We start from the raw sequence: 17,358 nt of genomic DNA, 5'->3' as shown, positions 1-17,358 counted from the left end.
TGTGACATTTCCTCACTGCTGGGGCCTGGGCTCAGGCTGCCCTGGAAGATGGCAGAGCAACTCCTAAGGTTTTAATTCTGGCAAAAAAGAAAGTTTTGGTGCTCTCCTATATGTTTTGCAGCATAGTCCGGCAAATTCCTTCTGGCAGTCCTTAAGAAATTCTTTTACTTTGTCCCTAGGAGAAGGGAAAGCTGAAGAGAAGAGAAATCGTATTTAAAAGGACTTAGTGAAGACCCTCCTTTCAGGTCCTTCCTTAGGCCCCTGAACCTTGGGCTTCTCTACCACTATACTCCCTTAGTGATTTTCAAAATTCCAACAGGGTTCAGGGTCAGGCTCCCATTCCCACTAGAGGGGCAAGGCCAGGACAGTCTCCCCCTCACCAGAAAGGAGCCCATGCAAAAAAGGTTCTACTTGTTCTCTCCTTACTGAAAAAAAATCAAGCCAGACACTTGCCTTCCAAGTAGGCAGTGCGTCAGGCACCAAACTCTCAAAAACAGATGTCATGTCCTTTTGTTTAGCTGATTAAGTTTTGGCCAGGGCCAAAACCAGGGCCTCTTGAATGCAACTTCAAATATATATAATTTCTTTATTAATGAAAAGACAGCAAGGCCTGATGGTGATGCACTTGGTCGAGCACACGTTACCATGAACAGGGTCTCAGTTCCCAGCTGCAGGGGGCAAGCTTCAAGAAGAAGAGTTGCATATGTCTCTTTTTCTCCCTCACTGTCTTCCCCTCCACTCTCAAATTCTCTCTGTCCTATCAAACATACAGAAAGTAAAATAAAAATAAAGCAAAAAAATTTTTTTTTCCTTTTTTTTCTTTAACCAGAGCACAGATCAGCTCTAGTTTATGGTGGTAAAGGGATTGAACCTGGGACTTGGGGACTCAGGCATGAGAGACTCTTTGCAGAACCATTATGCTATCTACCTCCAGCCCAAAGATATTTTTAAAAAGAACAGAGAATGGGAGAGATAGCTTAATGGTTATGCAAACAGACAGACTCTCAGGCCTGAGGATCTGAGGTCCCAGTTTCAGGCCTTTGTTTCACCATAAACCAGAGCTGAGCAGTGCTCTGGTTAAAAAGAAAAGAGAGTAGCTCCCAAATATGGGAAAGGTGTACAAATATTGTTGACTGTAAACCCCATCTATTTGATGTGATCTGGGGCCCATATTCAGCTTAGGAGCCTGTGTGACCTCTGCATCCCTGTAGCTCTAAGCTCACATTCTGTGGTTATGAGTAATAACATTCCAGGCTGCCCCAATATCAGGACCCATCTTCCTCGGGTGTAGTATAGAGTATGTTGTCCAGCCTCCCTTCAGAGGTTGGAACATTCTCTACCGTGGTTGATCCAAGTTGAGGGCAAGGTCCTATTCCCCCCCCCCCCAACTCTTCATCTGCACTATTCCAGCCTTTAGGTTCATGATTAGTCAACAATTTGTTTGGTTTTATATGTTAATTCTCTTTTCAGCCACCAGGTTCCAGAGGCTAGCATGATGCTAACCAGACTTCCCTGGGCAGACAACCCCACCAGTGTGTCCTGGAGCTCTGATTCCCCAGAGCCCCGCCCCACTAGGGAAAGAGAGAGATAGGCTGGTAGTATGGGTAGACCTGTCAATGCCCATGTTCAGCAGGGAAGCAATTATAGAAGCCAGACCATCCACCTTCTGCACCCACAATGACCTTGGGTCCATACTCCCAGAGAGTTAAAGAATAGGAAAGCTATCAGGGAAGGGGATGGGATACAGAGTTCTGGTGGTGGGAATTGTACCCCTCTTATCCTATGGTTTTGTCAGTGTTTCCTTTTTATAAATAAAATTAATAATAATAATAAAAAGAAAAGAATAAGGAGAAGAAAGAAAGATAGAGAGAAAGAAAGAAAGAAAAAGGAGAATGATGCAGAGAGCCAGAGCATCATTCTGGCACATGAAATGCCAAGGGTCAAACCGAAGGCCTCTATTGTTTGAGAGTCGGATGCTTCATCCATGTGTCCACCTCTCAGGCTGACTTCTGTGTGCAACTGCTGTGTTATTCCACAGCTTTTCTTAGGTCTTTATTATGCTAGTGTCTAAATGTCCTTCTAGAATGCGAAGAAGTTCCCAAAGACTCCAAACCACAGCCCAGACACAGAATACAGAGTGGGGGCCTGGCCTGTCTGCTCTTCCAGGGGAGATGCAACAAAATTTCATCCACCAAGGAACAATTTCCTCACCTGTAGGACAGGCCTAGTGTTACTCCATTGCCAGGAATCCCAATGGTGCCTAAATATGAAGTAGAAAGATTTTTTAAAATTATTGGATAGGGACAGAGAGAAGTTGAGAAGGGAGGAGAAGATACAATGGGAAAGAAACAGAGAGACACCTGCAGCCCTGCTTCACCACTTGTGAAGCTTTCTCCATGCAGGTGGGGCTTGAGTCTCGGTCCTTGTGCACTGTAATGTGTGTACTCAACCATGTGCGGCACAGCCTGGCCCCACAAAATATTTTTTTAACCTTAATTTTGATTATTGCACACAGCAAGAATTTAACTTAACTTTTAAATTTAATTTAACTTTTAAATTTCACTTAATTTTTATTTTTGCACACAGCCAAAATCAGTCACAGTCTCCACCCAAATATCCTCAATCCAGTGAGTTCAGAGGAGTCATGTGGTTAGAAAAGTTCTGGTTGGAATTGTTCATAAAGTCACCATATTCGCTGCCCCCATACCTAACCTTTGCCTACCTAGATTCATCAGTTTTTCCCTGTGCTTCCCCATCCTGCATTCATCTGTGACCCTTGACATTTCCCAGTAAGTATAGATGAGACTATCAGTGATTCCCCTGAAAGTGTGCAACCACCCTCGTGCCCGATACCACCTGGTACACAGCAGAAATGTCTGTAGTTGACAACCAATGAAAGCTGTTCCCCAAAACATTGCTTCAAGTTTGTGCATTCCCAAACCATACCTTACATGTTTAAACTAGCCAAGTGGAGTTCTCTTCTAAAACAGAGAGAAATAAATGGAGGGAAAAAATTGCTAGAAAAACTTTCAGAAATAACTGGGAGCCTTCAGGTCTTAAGAATGCTAGAAGGTGGGACTCTGCTTTCCTCCTTTCACATGTTCACTGGCTGACTCACTCTCTAGTGAGTGTGTGTGAACAATCACACACACACACACACACACACACACAAGAAATAGTGAAAATCTCTGAAGATATGAAGGTCTCTGTAACTCTTTAAGCACCATTGCTTGGACCCTGGGGACAATGCAGAAACCATCACTCTGGCTCTGCTGTTTGTTAACTAATAGTCTTATTACAACTGCTGATGTCTGCCGTGAATGTTTAGGAGGGGGGAAAGAACTCACAGAAAGCATTTCCTACATAAAAATCACCACAAGCCACTTTATCCGAGGAGTTCCAGATAATAACTTCTTAAGATCATTGGTGGGGAGTCGGGCAGTAGTGCAGCGGGTTAAGCACAGGTGGCACAAAGCACAAGGATCGGCGTAAGGATCCCAGTTCAAGCCCCCAGCTCCCTACCTGCAGGGGAGTTGCCTCACAGGCGGTGAAGCAGGTCTGCAGGTGTCTATCTTTCTCTCCCTCTCTCTGTCTTTCCCTCCTCTTTCCATTTCTCTCTGTCCTATCTAACAACAACGACATCAATACAATGTTGGGAAATTGTGGGGAGCCTCACAAAGCACTCCGCATTTTTCTGCCTCCAGGAGCCTGGCATTCCTTAAAACATTAAACCAGCTCCCCCTGATCCACCCTGCATTGCTGATACTATGGCCTATCTACATAATCATTGTTTTGCCTGAAAGATCCTCACCCATTCTATTCCTTTGATCTATCTTCTTTCTACCCCCAAGGCCCTTTCTGCCTGCAGGTATTATTAATCCTACCAGTTAAAACCCTCGCAACAGTTGCTAAGGAAGTTCCTACCTTTCCATCTCCATTTTGCCTTCCTACCTTTCCATCCCCTTTTGCCTTTCTCTGCCCCTTTCCTAGCCATTTCCATTTCCGGCTTGCCACTTCTGGGTCTGCCCTTTAAAAGCCTTGGCTCTCTGATCAATAAAGAAATTGCACTGTCTCGCCGCCACGAGCTTGGTTCCTGAGTCATCTCTCTCTCTCATCACTGAGTGAGTAGCAACCCAGGCTGGCTCCGGTTGAGTTCTCTCCAACCCAGAGAGTACACACCCAGAAATAGGCAGCCCCATGCTAGCCTGGCACAACAACAATAAAAAGACAACAAGGGAAACAAAAGGGAAAATAAATTTTTTTAAAAATTTAACTTTCTTTAATAAAAAAAAAAAAAGATTATTGTATGGAGCAAGAAAAGAAAACACAGTGAGGAGCAGAAAGACAGGACAGAGGGAAGTCACATTGCTGCCATGTTGAAGAAGTAACATGCATGACCCAGGTAACCAAGCCAAGGATGGGTGTGGTGAGCTGAGGTAGCCCTTTCCTTTTCCTCTCCTTCCTTCTAAATCTTGTGTACCTGGGTTTATTTGCTGTTCCTTCCACAGCTTGAAACAAAAAGGGTGCCTTGTCTGAGGGTCTGGCCCCTCACATGACACCAGACACTGACCTCATCTTCAGGACTAAGGCAGAAGTGAAAATCTTGACTTTCATTTTGGTATTTTTCTAGGACTATATTTTTCATCATCAAATGAATTTTATTTTCAAGGCAGTCATTTTGGTTGTTTCAAAGGATGTAATTTATGATTTGAAAGTAATGACTGTTGACCTCATAAAATGAGTTTTAATATCACCACAGAAATTCTTACAATTGGTCAAATCCCCAAGACTCCTATGAAGAGGGAACTGCCCTAGGCAGAAAAGGATTAAATTCATCCAGCATCATAAAAATACACAATGAGTGCCATGTCCATTCTCATTTTCCAGTGGCAGTCATGCTGGGCAAGGATTCTCTGGACACAATCTCCTGTCACCTTACTGTGTCCTCCTCCCAGCAGTCATACATATCACCCTTGAGGCTAACCCCACACAACCCTGTTTTCAATCCTGGGTCTCAGATTGTGGCATCAGCTTGGACATGTTGGAGCTGTGGCACAGCCAGTGTGTTCCCTCAAAATCTGAAGAACCAGGTGAATCTAGAATTTGTTTCCAGTTATTAAGAATATGAATCACTGTTTCAGACCAATTTAAAGCTAGTGAGTGAGACACTAGTGAGCGAGAGGTGTGTGATCTCTTTGTAGGCTTTCTGTTGCTTTACAGACTTTAGAAAATGGTGAGATTGCTCTGACTCTGTGAATCTGTTTATCCATCTGTTTAAAGACCTATCCTTGCCTTTTAAATATGGAAAGGCAACTCAAATACTCATTTTTCAAAAATACTACTATATTAGTGATACCATGAAATAAATTGAGGAAATTGACTTTACCAAGCCAGTGGAGGTGAGATTCTTTCTTTTTGGAAACTGAAAATTTTATTGTTATTGTTATTTAGTATCTATCTAATACTAACAGTCTGGCTTCTAGTCTTTGGTTTAAAGAATAAGTTAATTTTTTCCTATTGTGCAATAATTTTGGTTAACAGATGGGAAAAATGTTCACAATGAGCCCTCAACCACCTAACATAAATCCCTCAGTTTTATAGCTAGATGGAAGCTTAGATGGTATTGCAAAATAAAGTTTAACCCACCAGTTTAGTAGGCAGCTTCTGCTGCCATCTCTGAAAGTCCTACTGCAGTCATCCAAGTGGTTTCCAATTTCAAATATTCTTGCTGTTTTGAAGTCATCTCAACTCTGGCTCCTATGATCACCTGCCACACTTCATCTTCCTCCTGTGAATTCATTTTCCCAAGTAAACTTGTATATTGTCAATACAAAGAAATTAAGGTATAAACAGCCTTAGTATATTCAGTGATTGCTTCAATCAAAGTGTATGTTGTCTGAGAGAGAAAGGTAGAGGTACTGTCTGTTACCAGAGACAGGGCTCTCCTCATTAGTGCATCATTACTAAGAGAGTGAGGTTCCAATTTCTGCGCAATCGGACGCACACAAGCTCACACTGAATCCAAGCGCAACCATCTTGTGCCATGGCCTTAGCAAGTCCAAGAAGCAGTGCTTCTTCAAGTTGCTGACGACCAGCCCATACTACTTGTACCTATAGAAGGAATTTAAGCCCGGACACAGCCAACGCCTCAGGGTCACCATCCTGCGGTCAGATGACAGACAGACACCTGAAGGTGAGATTCTAGTGCTGTTGTTTCTGATTCCAAAATCTATAAACTTTTTTCCATCATATACTGGGAGGAATTTTTTTTTTTTTACCAGAACATTGATCCCCCTGGCAATCCCTGTGGGGGATTGAACCTGGGACTTCAGAGCCTCAGGCATGAAATTCTCTTTGCATAACCATTATGCTATCTACCCATACTCTCTGAGAGAATATTCTTTTTTTAGTTTTTTTTGGAGGATTGATGGTTTACTGTCAACAGCAAAATACAGTAGTTTATACATGTGCAACATTTCTCAGTTTTCCATATTTCCATTCAACCCCCACCAGGTCCTCCTCTGCCATCATGTTCCAGGACCTGAACACTTCCCACCCCCCACCCCAGACTCTTTTACTTTGGTGCAATACACCAACTCCAGCCCAAGTTTTGCTTAGTGTTTTCCCTTTTGATCTTATTTTTCAACTTCCCTCTGTGAGTGGGATCATCCCATATTCATCCTTGTCTTTCTGGTTGATCTCACTTAACATGATTCCTTCAAGCTCCATCCAAGATGAGGTAACGAAGGTGAATTCACCACTTTTAATAGCTGAGTAGTATTCCATTGTGTATATAGACCACAACTTGTTCAGCCACTCATCTGTTGTTGGACACCTGGGTTGCTTCCAGGTTTTGACTATTACAAATTGTGCTGCTATGAACATAGGTATGCACAAATCTTTTTGGATGAGTATTTTTGGTTCCTTAGAATATATCCCCAGGAGAGGAATTGCAGGGTCATAGGATAGGTCCACTTCTAGCCTTCTGAGAATTCTCCAGACTGCTCTCCACAGGAGTTGGGGCAATTTGCATTCCAACCAGCAGTGCAGGAGGGTTCCTTTGTCCCTACAACCTCTCCAGCATTTGTTGCTGCTACCTTTTCTGATGTATGACATTCTCACAGGAGTGAAATGGTAGCTCATTGTATTTGCATTTCTTTGATAATCAAAGACTTGGAGCATTTTTTTCATATGTTTATTGGTCTTTTAGATCTCTCTTTGGTTATTTAGTTCATATCCTCTCCCCATTTTTGGATGAGGTCATTTGTTTTTTTATTCCTGAGTTTGGTGAGCTCTTTATATATTTTGGTTATTAGCCTCTTGGCATGTAAAGATCTTATCCCACTCTGTGGGGGGTCTCTTTGTTTGGGTAGTGGTTTCTGTGCAGAAGCTTTTTAATTTGATATAGTCCCATTGGTTTATTTTTGTTTTTAGTCTTCTTTCTAATTGGATTTGTATCATTGAAGATGCCTTTAGGAGGCTGGGCAGTGGCGCACATGTTACAGTGCGCAAGGACCCAGGTTCGAGCTCCTGGTGCCCACTTGCAGGGGGAAAGCCTCTTGAGTGGTGAAGCAGGGCTGCAGATATTTCTCTGTCTCTCTCCCTCTCTCTCTCACCCTTCCATCTGGATTTCTGGATGTCTTTATCCAATAAATAAATAAAGATTTAAAAAAGCTATTAAAAAAAGAAGAGGATGCCTTTAAAATTTATATTGAAAAAAGTTCTGCTAATATTTTCCTCTAAGTATTTGATAGTTTCTGATCTAGCATCCAAATCTTTGATCCACCTGGAATTTACTTTTGTGTTTGGTGAAATATACTGGTTCAGTTTCATTCTTCTGCATGTTTCGACCCAATTTTTCAACACCATTTGTTGAAGAGACTCTGCTTTCCCCATTTAACAGTCTGGGAACCTTTGTCAAAGATTAGATGTCCATAGGTGTGGGGGCTCACTTCTGGGCTCTCAATTCTATTCCACTAGTCAGTGTGTTTATTTATATTCCAGTACCAAGCAGTTTTGATGACACTGGCCCTATAATACAATTTGAGATCTGGGAGTGTGATGCCTCCAATTCTATTCTTTCTTCTCAAGATTGTTTTGGCAATTCTAGGTCTTTTCTGGTTCCAGATAAACATTTGTAGCTTTAGTTCTTTTCTCCAATAAAACAGATTGAATGGGATTTTGATGGGGATAGCATTAAATTTGTATATGGCTCTGGGTAGTATATTCATTTTGATGATGCTAATTTTTCCAACTCATGAACATAGAAAAACTTTTCACTCTTTGTGTCTTTTTCTATTTCCTTGAGTAGTGACTCATAATTTTCTGCTTACAAGTCTTTCATTTCTTTGGTTAGGTTTATTCCTATTGTTTTTGTTGCTATAGTAAAAGGAATTGATTTCTGGGTTTCAACGTCTTCTAATTTAGTGTTTGCATAGAGGAATGCCACTGACTTTTGAATGTTAATTTTGTAGCCTGATACCTTACTAAATTGCCTGATAATTTCCAAGAGCTTCCTGCTGGATTCTTTAGGTTTTTCTATGTATACAGTCATATCATCTGCAAATAAGGAGAGTTTGACTTCTTTTTTTCCAATCTGTATCCCTTAAATTCCTTGCCTCTGCCTAATTGCTATGGCAAGAACTTCCAACACTATGTTGAATAGTAATGGTGATAGTGGGCAGCCCTGTCGAGTACCTGATCTGGGAGGAAATGCTTCCAGTTTTTCACCATTGAGTATGATGTTGGCTGCAGCTTTGCTATATATGGACTGCTGGGAGAAATTTTTAAAGGAGCAAATAACATTATTTTTCCCCTCCATAGTTAAATATTTGAGTATATCTGACTATAATATGTCCCCAGTATGTCTCCAAATAGTGGGGAGAGATATTATATTGAAGATGATTTTTTAGAGAAAAAAAAGGGCATTTGTAATGAGCAATATACAAAGTATGATACTCATAACAGTATGAAATAGTAATAAAACAAAAGCACTGTCTTTCATAAGGAGCTCATAATTTATCAGGAACAGGGGGGCCAGGTGGTGGCTCACTTGGTTAAGTGCACATGTCACAACTTAGCATGAAGATGAGCTATGCAGTGATATTGTGTGGCAAGTTATTCTGGCTTATATTGGTGCAGGGATTGAACCTGGGACATTTGAAGCCTCAGGCATTACAGTCTCTTTGCAAAACCATTATGCTATCTCCCCCACCTGGCAAGTAATTCCTGCGTTCATATTAAAATAAACTGCTATTTGAGCTCAAAAAGAAAAATTAGAATAAAATAGGGAAAGAGCATTACAGAAAAGATCACAGATGATACTTTATTCAAGCTTGGAAAATTAGCAAGAATATGATAAAAGGCTCAGAGGAAAAGTATGGGAGAAAAGAAATTTCAGTTGTAAAGATAGCAAGTATATGTTACGGAACTGGTCTTGGAGAGGAGGGACAACTCTCCAAAGGAGGCAGAAAGGAACAATAACTAACAAGAATAAGCAGGAGACCGAGGTATTATAAAGCAAAAAGTGTGAGAGAACCTAATTATATCATAATGCTACATAATACAGACAAGCAATAGAGACTTTGAAAGCAGAGGATCAAGATAAGAGCAAAAGGCAAACCTGTATATATGTATATATGCATAAGTATGTATGTACATATGCATGAATCTGTATGTATGTATATTTCCAGAACTGATAGAGGATATCACAGATTCAGAAAGTAAAAAATAAATAAATAAATAAGGGAGTCGGGCTTAGCGGATTAAGCACACATGATGTGAAGCACAAGGATGGGAGTAAAGATCCCAGTTCGAGTGGCTCCCCACCTGCAGGGGAGTCGCTTCACGGGCGGTGAAGCAGGTTTGCAGGTGTCTATCTTTCTCTCTCCTCTCTCTCTGTCTTCCCCTCCTCTCTCCAATTCTGTCTGTCCTATCCAACAATGACGACATCAACAATAACAACAACAATAAAACAACAAGGGCAACAAAAGGGAAAATAAATAATAATAAAAAATAAATTAAATTAAAAGTCCCAGGGGCTGGGTGGTAGCCCAGTTAAACACACCTGGCTCAAAGACCAAGGACAGGCATAAGGATCCCGGTTTTAGCCCCCAGCTCCCCTCCTGCAGGGGAATCGGCTCAGGAGCAGTGAAGCAGGTCTGCAGGTGTCTATCTCTTCCCCTCTCTGTCTTCCCATTCTCTCTCGATTTCTCTCTGTCCTCTCCAATAACGGCAATAATAACAGTAACAACAACAAGGGCAACAAAATGGGAAAAATGGCCTCCAGGAGCCATGGATTCATAGTGCAGGCACTGAATTCCAGCAATAACCTTGGAGAAAAAAAAAAATTCCCAACCTGATAAATAAATGTTAATATCTCTAGTATCATCATCTGTACTCGAAATATGTACATATGCAAATAAAATTATTTTTATACTTTATTTTGAGGTTAATGGCTTACAGTTGTAGACACATAGATACAGCCTCTCTTCTCATGATAGGTGTCTAGATGTTTTCAAGGCACTCAATCTCCCAACCTAGAGCCTTACTCCCTCATCATACACCAGGATCCCAGCACCCTGCCATCCCAACCCAAAAATACACAACACTTGGTCTCCTATGTATATTGCTATTGTGAATAATGCAGCTACTATTATAGGGGTGTATATGCCCTTTCAAATTAGTGTTTTCATGTGCTCTGGATATATGATTAAAAGTAGTATTACTGTATCCTAAGATGTTTCCATTTGGGGGGGCTCGGTGGTGGTGTACTGTATGAAGCTCAAGAACCAGCACAAGGATTCTGGTTCAAGCCCCTGGCTTGCCACCTGCAGAAGAGCCGCCTCACAAGTGGTGAAAGAGGTCTTCAGGTGTCTATCTTTCTCTAACTTCTTTTCCCCTCTCTCTGTAGTATCAAAAAAATTATATTAAAAAAATGGCCACGGAGGGAGTTGGGCAGTAGCACAGCTGGTTAAGCGCACATGGCGCAAAGCACAAGGACCCACAGAAGGATCCCAGTTCGAGCCCCTGGCTCCCCACCTGCAGGGAAGTCGCATCACAAGTGTGAAGCAGATCTGCAGGTGTCTATCTTTCTCTCCCCCTCTCTGTCTTCCCCTCCTCTCTCCATTTCTCTCTGTCCTATCCAACAAGGACAACATCATCAACAACAACAATAATAACTACAATGATAAACAACAAGGGCAACAAAAGGGAAAATAAATATTTTTTTAAAAAATGGCCACAGGAGCAGTGGATCCATAGTGCCGTCACCGAGGCCTATCAATAACCCTGGAGGGGGAGAAAAGTTTCTATTTTTACAAAATAAAAGCATTTGTTAATGAAAGGGGAAATTAGTGCATTTCCCCCCAAAAGGTCACAAAAGAAATTCTCAAACTCAATTTCTTAAGAATACAGACTTTATATGCAAGGTCTGAGATGCAAGAGGGCATTATGAACCTCAAAAGTGGTATATGTGTTAATAAATCTAAACAGATGTTGACTGGTCTATATTAGCAAGGCTGGGAGGAATAACAATTAGAGCAAAAATGCAAGAAGCCAGTAGCTTGTAATCTGATATCAGAGAAGGGTTTTGTTGATCGAAGTTTACATATTTCAAAGACTATATATTGTCAGAAAGAGGGTGAAATACTAATTAGTTTTAGGCCTTGATAGGTCAGAATTTCTAAAATAGAAATTAAAAAAGAGAAAGTATAACATTTCAAGTTGATAGGGCAAATGAGGTATGAAAAAATATTTACTCAAAGAGAAGAAATGGGGAGTTATGCCAGTAAGAAATAAGAAATGGGTGAACAATTTGAAAACTATTTATAAAGGATTTTCTACTGCTGCTGCTTCTGGGATCTCAGGCCTGGGTCACAAGAGAAGCTTTATCCAGCTCAACACTCAACTGAGAATCCTGGAATGTGAGCTTGTCTTCCTATTTCTCCAGTAGTCTTTTTCTCATCTCTTTGAAAGATGCCATCTTTATTCCACCTTGCCTGGAACACCAGTGATCTTGGCAAAGCAGAGCAGTACCCTCAGGATAACTTAAGTGTTTACTCACCCTTATTTCCCGGGGACAGGCAGTGGCACACCTGGTTAAGCACACACTATTCACCCATATTTCCTTGACCTTGATACTACCAAATCACCAAGATGTCATTTGTCTCCACTGTAGTCCCTGTTGGCCATCACTCTGGTTCCAGTCTACCATATTGCTCCACTGCTGACGCTGATAACCTTGCTTGGCTACCTCTACCATCTCACAGAGGTGATACTGAATCCCTGGGCTCCTAGACCACTGTGCATTATGTCCCTGGGATGGTTCCTCAATCTGTCCCTTTGATAGCTCAGCTGGTAGAGGAGAGGACTGAAGACTGCCTCTTGCTCATCAATAAATCAGAACTGCATTAGTCTAACTGTGTAGAAATGGAGACACCACTCTCAAAGAAGGTTGTTCAGCTCTGAGCTGAGGGAGTCACCACTCTAAGTACTGAGGTTGAAGGGCCAGGCGTTGGTGCACCTGGTTAAGTACACATATCAGCAAAGTATTGTGGTTGAAGTTCATCCCCTCAGGGTGTTCCCTATGCCCTACCTGCATGGGGTGTGTGTGTGTGTGTGTGTGTGTGTGTGTGTGTGTGTGTGTGTGTGTGTGTGTGTGTGTGTGAATGAATATTGAAGCAGTATCACTGATGTCTCTCTCTCCTCCTCCTCTCTCTCCCTCTCTTTTTCTTTCTTTCTCTCTCTCTCTTCTCCTATTTTTCTGTTTCCATCAGTAAAGAAAGAAAAAAGTTCCTGGAGCATGATAGCAAAGGAGGACCTAGTGGGGGTTGAATTATTATGTGGAAAACTGAGAAATGTTATGCATGTGCAAATAACTGTCAGTTGTAAACTATTAATCCCCCAATAAAGAAATTTTTTAAAAAATAAGAGAAAAGAAAAAAATTAAAAAGGAAAACAAAAAAAATGTTAAAAGAAAAAAGGTCACCCACCAAGACCAGTGGAGTCCCAGAATCCCAGTGATAAGCCTGGTGGGTGGAGTGGTATCATACTCTACCCCTGTTATCACATAGTTTAGTAAATCAATATTAAGTCATTTATAAAATTTAAGAAAAATAACACATATATATCAAATAACAATGTACAAAACAAAGAACAATAATATCAAATGTTGGTCAGGAAATAAAGCTTCTGCTTTACTGTGTGACAAAATAGAAACTGACAAGCACTTTGAAAAATGGGAAACATACATTTCTGAGAACACAGCCATTTCATTTCCAGAGAAATCATTGAAAAAGGAAGCCAACCTAAAATTATCTGGCATAGAAGGGAAGTCTTTAATAGAAAAATACCTGGTATTGGTTGTGCAAACAGACTCTCATGCCTGAAGCTCCAAAGTTCCAGGTTCAATCCCCTGCATCACCATAAGCCAGAGCTGAACATTGTTCTGGTAAAAAAAAAAAAAAAAAGAAGAAGAAAAAAGAAAGAAAAGAAAAGAAGGAAAACAAAAAACTTGAAGACAGCTTAAATGCCCTTCAGAATACTCCTCTCTCTCTTTTTACAAAAAAAGGGCTGACTTCATATCTACATCTATCTATCCATATCTACAGATGCCTCTAAATCTATATCTGGGGCGGGAGTAGATAGCATAAAGGTTCTGCAAAGAGACTCTCATGCCTGAAGCTCCAAATTCCCAGGTTCAATACCATGCAGCACCATAATCCAGAGATGAACAGTGCTCTGGTATTTCTCTCTGTGTCTGTGTCTTTCTGTCTGTTCATTTCACTCAAAAATCAAAAATAAATTTAAAAAATTAATAAAAATTAATAAATCTATATCTGTATTTTTTTTTTTACCAATTATACTTATTTGCCAGTCCCTGTTCAGGGCGCTATTATGCTGGGCTAGCTTCGCGGGTGGGAGAGAGAGACAACCAGGGACTCATGGCTGAGTGGTATGCAGTTCAGTCTTTATTTATGTGGAACGTAGCACAATCAATCTTGTCCTTATATATCCTGAGGCGGAAGGGTCAGGTCCGAAGAGGATGTAGTAGGATAGGGGGTGGGGAGAAGGAAAAAGCGTGCAAAACAGTGAGGATTAAACCAATGCCCTGGAGGCAGGGCGGTGCTTAGTTAACAGTGGTCATGTAAATAGAATACAGTGTTAAGCAGGAGGGATTAAACCAATGAAACAAAAGGGGTCTTAGAAGCAGAATTTAGAAGCAGATCAACATTTCCCCCTTTCTTAACTAATGCCCATAGTATCAGGAGTATGGAGTGAATAGAAACCTATATCGTACAGGCATTTTCAAAAAAACTGGCATAAGACATGGAGGAACAAGTAAGAGAGCAGCAAGAACCAGTGTGATGCCAAGGGGAGGCCTGAAGGGGTGTTTCCTGCCTCAAAGGGCAGTGCCTATCAGGCAAAAGGGCGTTTCTTGCCTCTGGGGGGCATCTATTGCCTCTGGGGGTGTTTCGTGCCTCAAAGGGCTTTTCCTGCCTCTGTGGGCATCTCTTGCCTTCTGGGGGTATTTCATGCCTCAAAAGATGTTTCCTGCCCCTGTGGGCAGGACCTAGTAAGGAAGGGAGGTTTCTACCTCTGTGGACAGAGCCTGCAGGTGAGGGGCATGGCCTATAGAGTCCCCAAGGCTGCTGGCTGCAAAGTCCATGGACTACTGTGGTCAGTGTTTGAGAAACCCAGTAGCATAAAAGGAAACTGCTATAAAGTTGTGTAAAGTGTCCAAGAAGTGTGCCAGTAAGTTCGATAGAAGTGTCAGTCCAAAGCAGATGACCACGGAAGAAATGTCAGGGTATGAAATGCTGCAAGTCTGCCTCAGTGGGGAAGGTCAACCACTGTAATTCTGCTTTTCTGTAGAGAGTGAGCTTTGTAGTCTGTGCATCTGTTTCTTTAGGTCATGCCAGGTCACATCATTGATTTTGGAGGGTGCATTGTAGTTGTGCCATCTTGTGGGCGATGTCAGAGAACAGGGGTCCAAATGGATTTCCAGGGATTCCATTTGAGCAAATGCTTTTTCATGTGAAGACTTGACAGCTGTAATTCACTTACTTGTGAAGCAAAACTTGTAGCAAATTAGAAGTTTACTATAATTGATAACTCCATTATAACTGGAAGTCCTTTCTAGTATGATTTTAAGGTTGTTTAAACAGTTTAAACTCAATAAAAGAACCATGGTTAGAAGCTTCAGGCATGAGAATCATTAACATAACCATTGCTTTATCTACCCCACCCATACTCATACAGTTTTCAGGATTAAACCTTTCCAAGATGTAAAAAATAAAAACAATTTTTTGGACTGTTTCTGGATGTCTTTAGAAATCATGGCTGCATCCAGCATTTTTTAAGTCAATTTCATACAAAAATTCAGTAATTCAAATCACTCTCTTATGAAACGCAACTGAAAGCAGACAGCAAACTTAAGATATTCAGAGAGAACAACGAGGGGGTATTGAAAGAAAAGCCATAGGCAGCTTTTGCTTTTTCACATTGAACCAGATTATCCAGATCTCACCATGTAGCATCATGAGTCCCCGGAGGGCATCCTGGTCCAAAAACCTCTTCAAAATTTCATTTAGGGTGCTTCTGACAGTTCCTGCAGGCACCCATTTTTAAAAACGTCTTCCCATCAAAGAAAGAATCGAATCAGGAGGGTATAACTAACCACATGTCTCCATTCTTGGGGCACTTCCAGGGGACTGGAGAATGTTCTTCAAGTTAGAGTAGTCCTTCTCTGTGGGAAACATGGGAGAGGGAGTCCAGAAAGTCCCATAGGAAATCTCTGTGCATCTTCCAAGCTCTACGATCATGGTCATAAGAAACCAAAGTTCACAGTCAGGGAACCAAAGTGTGGCCCAGAGCAAAATGTTCCAGAGACAGAGAAACTGTCTCATGAAGAAAGAGTAGAGGCTTTGGGAAACCTCTTCATAAGTAGAAAGACAGCCCATGGTGGATAGGTAGCCAAGCTTACTTATCTGGGGGATGGGCAGGTTAGGTCCCACATCTGCCGGTCCCTGTTCAGGCGCCATTTGCCGTTCCCAGTTCAGGGCACCAGTTGCCAGTCTAGCTTCATGGGCGGTATTTTTACATTTATTTATTTGTCACCACTCCCATTACCAAAAGTCTGTGTCCTCGTCAATATCCCTATTCGACAGGACTTGATGCAGCAGGGACATGAACAGACAGATATGACAAAAATGGGCTCTTCAGGATCTGGGCACTGGCAATGAGAAGCAAGTTGTCAAAAAAAAATTAGTATCATAACATGTAAAGTCTGAAAAGATAGGGATTGAAAATTTTAGTGAGAGCTGCCAATATATGTGAAAACATAAAGAAAAGCAAGAGAATGATGAGCACACAATTCGGGCCGGTTCAGCACTTCCAAGGGCAGAGAGACAAGAACCTTAGACGGTAACACGCTCTAATCTAAAATGGGTGTTGGGCACATGGGTACCCCCTGAATCTTTAGTTCTCTGAATCATTTGTCTTTACATTCAGCTCCTTATTTTTAAAAAGCTTTATTTATTTATTAACACTAGAGAGAGAGACAGACAGACAGACAGAGACAGAGAGCATGAGAGAGAAAGAGATTGAAGACCAGAGATTCACTCTGGCATATATCATGCCAGGAATTGAACTCAGGATTCAAAAAAAAAGATGGTGGTGGCAGTGCTAGATAGGGTTGGAAATGGGAGAAGTTAAGGGGAAGTTCCTCACAGCACCTCAAGAAAGCAAGGGTTTACAGTGTGTGCACTGGGCTAAGGAGATAGCACAGAAATTATGCACTAGACTTTCATGCCTCAGGCCCTAGAGGTTACAGATTTAATCTCCAGAACCACCATATGCCAGCGCTGAGTAGTGCTCTGATCTCCCACCTTCTCTCATGAAAATAAATAAAATAGTCTTTAAAAAGAAAAAAGTTTGGGTCCAGATGGTGGTGCACCTAGTTGAGAGCACATATTACAATGTACAAGGACCCAGGTTCAAGCCCCCAGTCCCCACCTGCAGGGGGAAAGCTTCACAAGAGGTGAAGCAGGGCTTCAGGTATATCTCTATCTCTCTCCCTCTCTATCTTCCCCTTCCCTCTAGATTTCTGGCTGTCTCTATCCAATAAATAAATATAATAAAAATAAATTAAAAAAAGAAAAAAGTTTAGGGTTAGACAGATAGCATAATGGTTTTGCAAAAAGCGTTTCAAAAGGTACCAAAGAGAGAAAAGTTAAATATACCTATTGTGTGCACCAATTAATGCACATTACATCTATACTAAGACCTGATGAAACCAGTTTGATTTTGGCCACCAGCCAGGGGAGAAAACCCCACTGGGCCCAGTTTCACAGCGCT

The 17,358-nt window shown here is 41.5% G+C and overlaps 1 pseudogene; it reads right to left on the bottom strand.

The window, feature by feature from the left end:
• Nucleotides 1-5,001: 5,001 nt before the first annotated feature.
• On the bottom strand, nucleotides 5,002-6,483 carry LOC103110870 (diablo IAP-binding mitochondrial protein-like; annotated as a pseudogene).
• Nucleotides 6,484-17,358: the final 10,875 nt, after the last annotated feature.

This window comes from Erinaceus europaeus, chromosome 15, assembly GCF_950295315.1.
Source record: "Erinaceus europaeus chromosome 15, mEriEur2.1, whole genome shotgun sequence".
Lineage (NCBI taxonomy): Eukaryota > Metazoa > Chordata > Mammalia > Eulipotyphla > Erinaceidae > Erinaceus > Erinaceus europaeus.
Note: the sequence above shows the minus strand (reverse complement) of the source record. Positions and strands in the feature narration are given on the sequence as shown.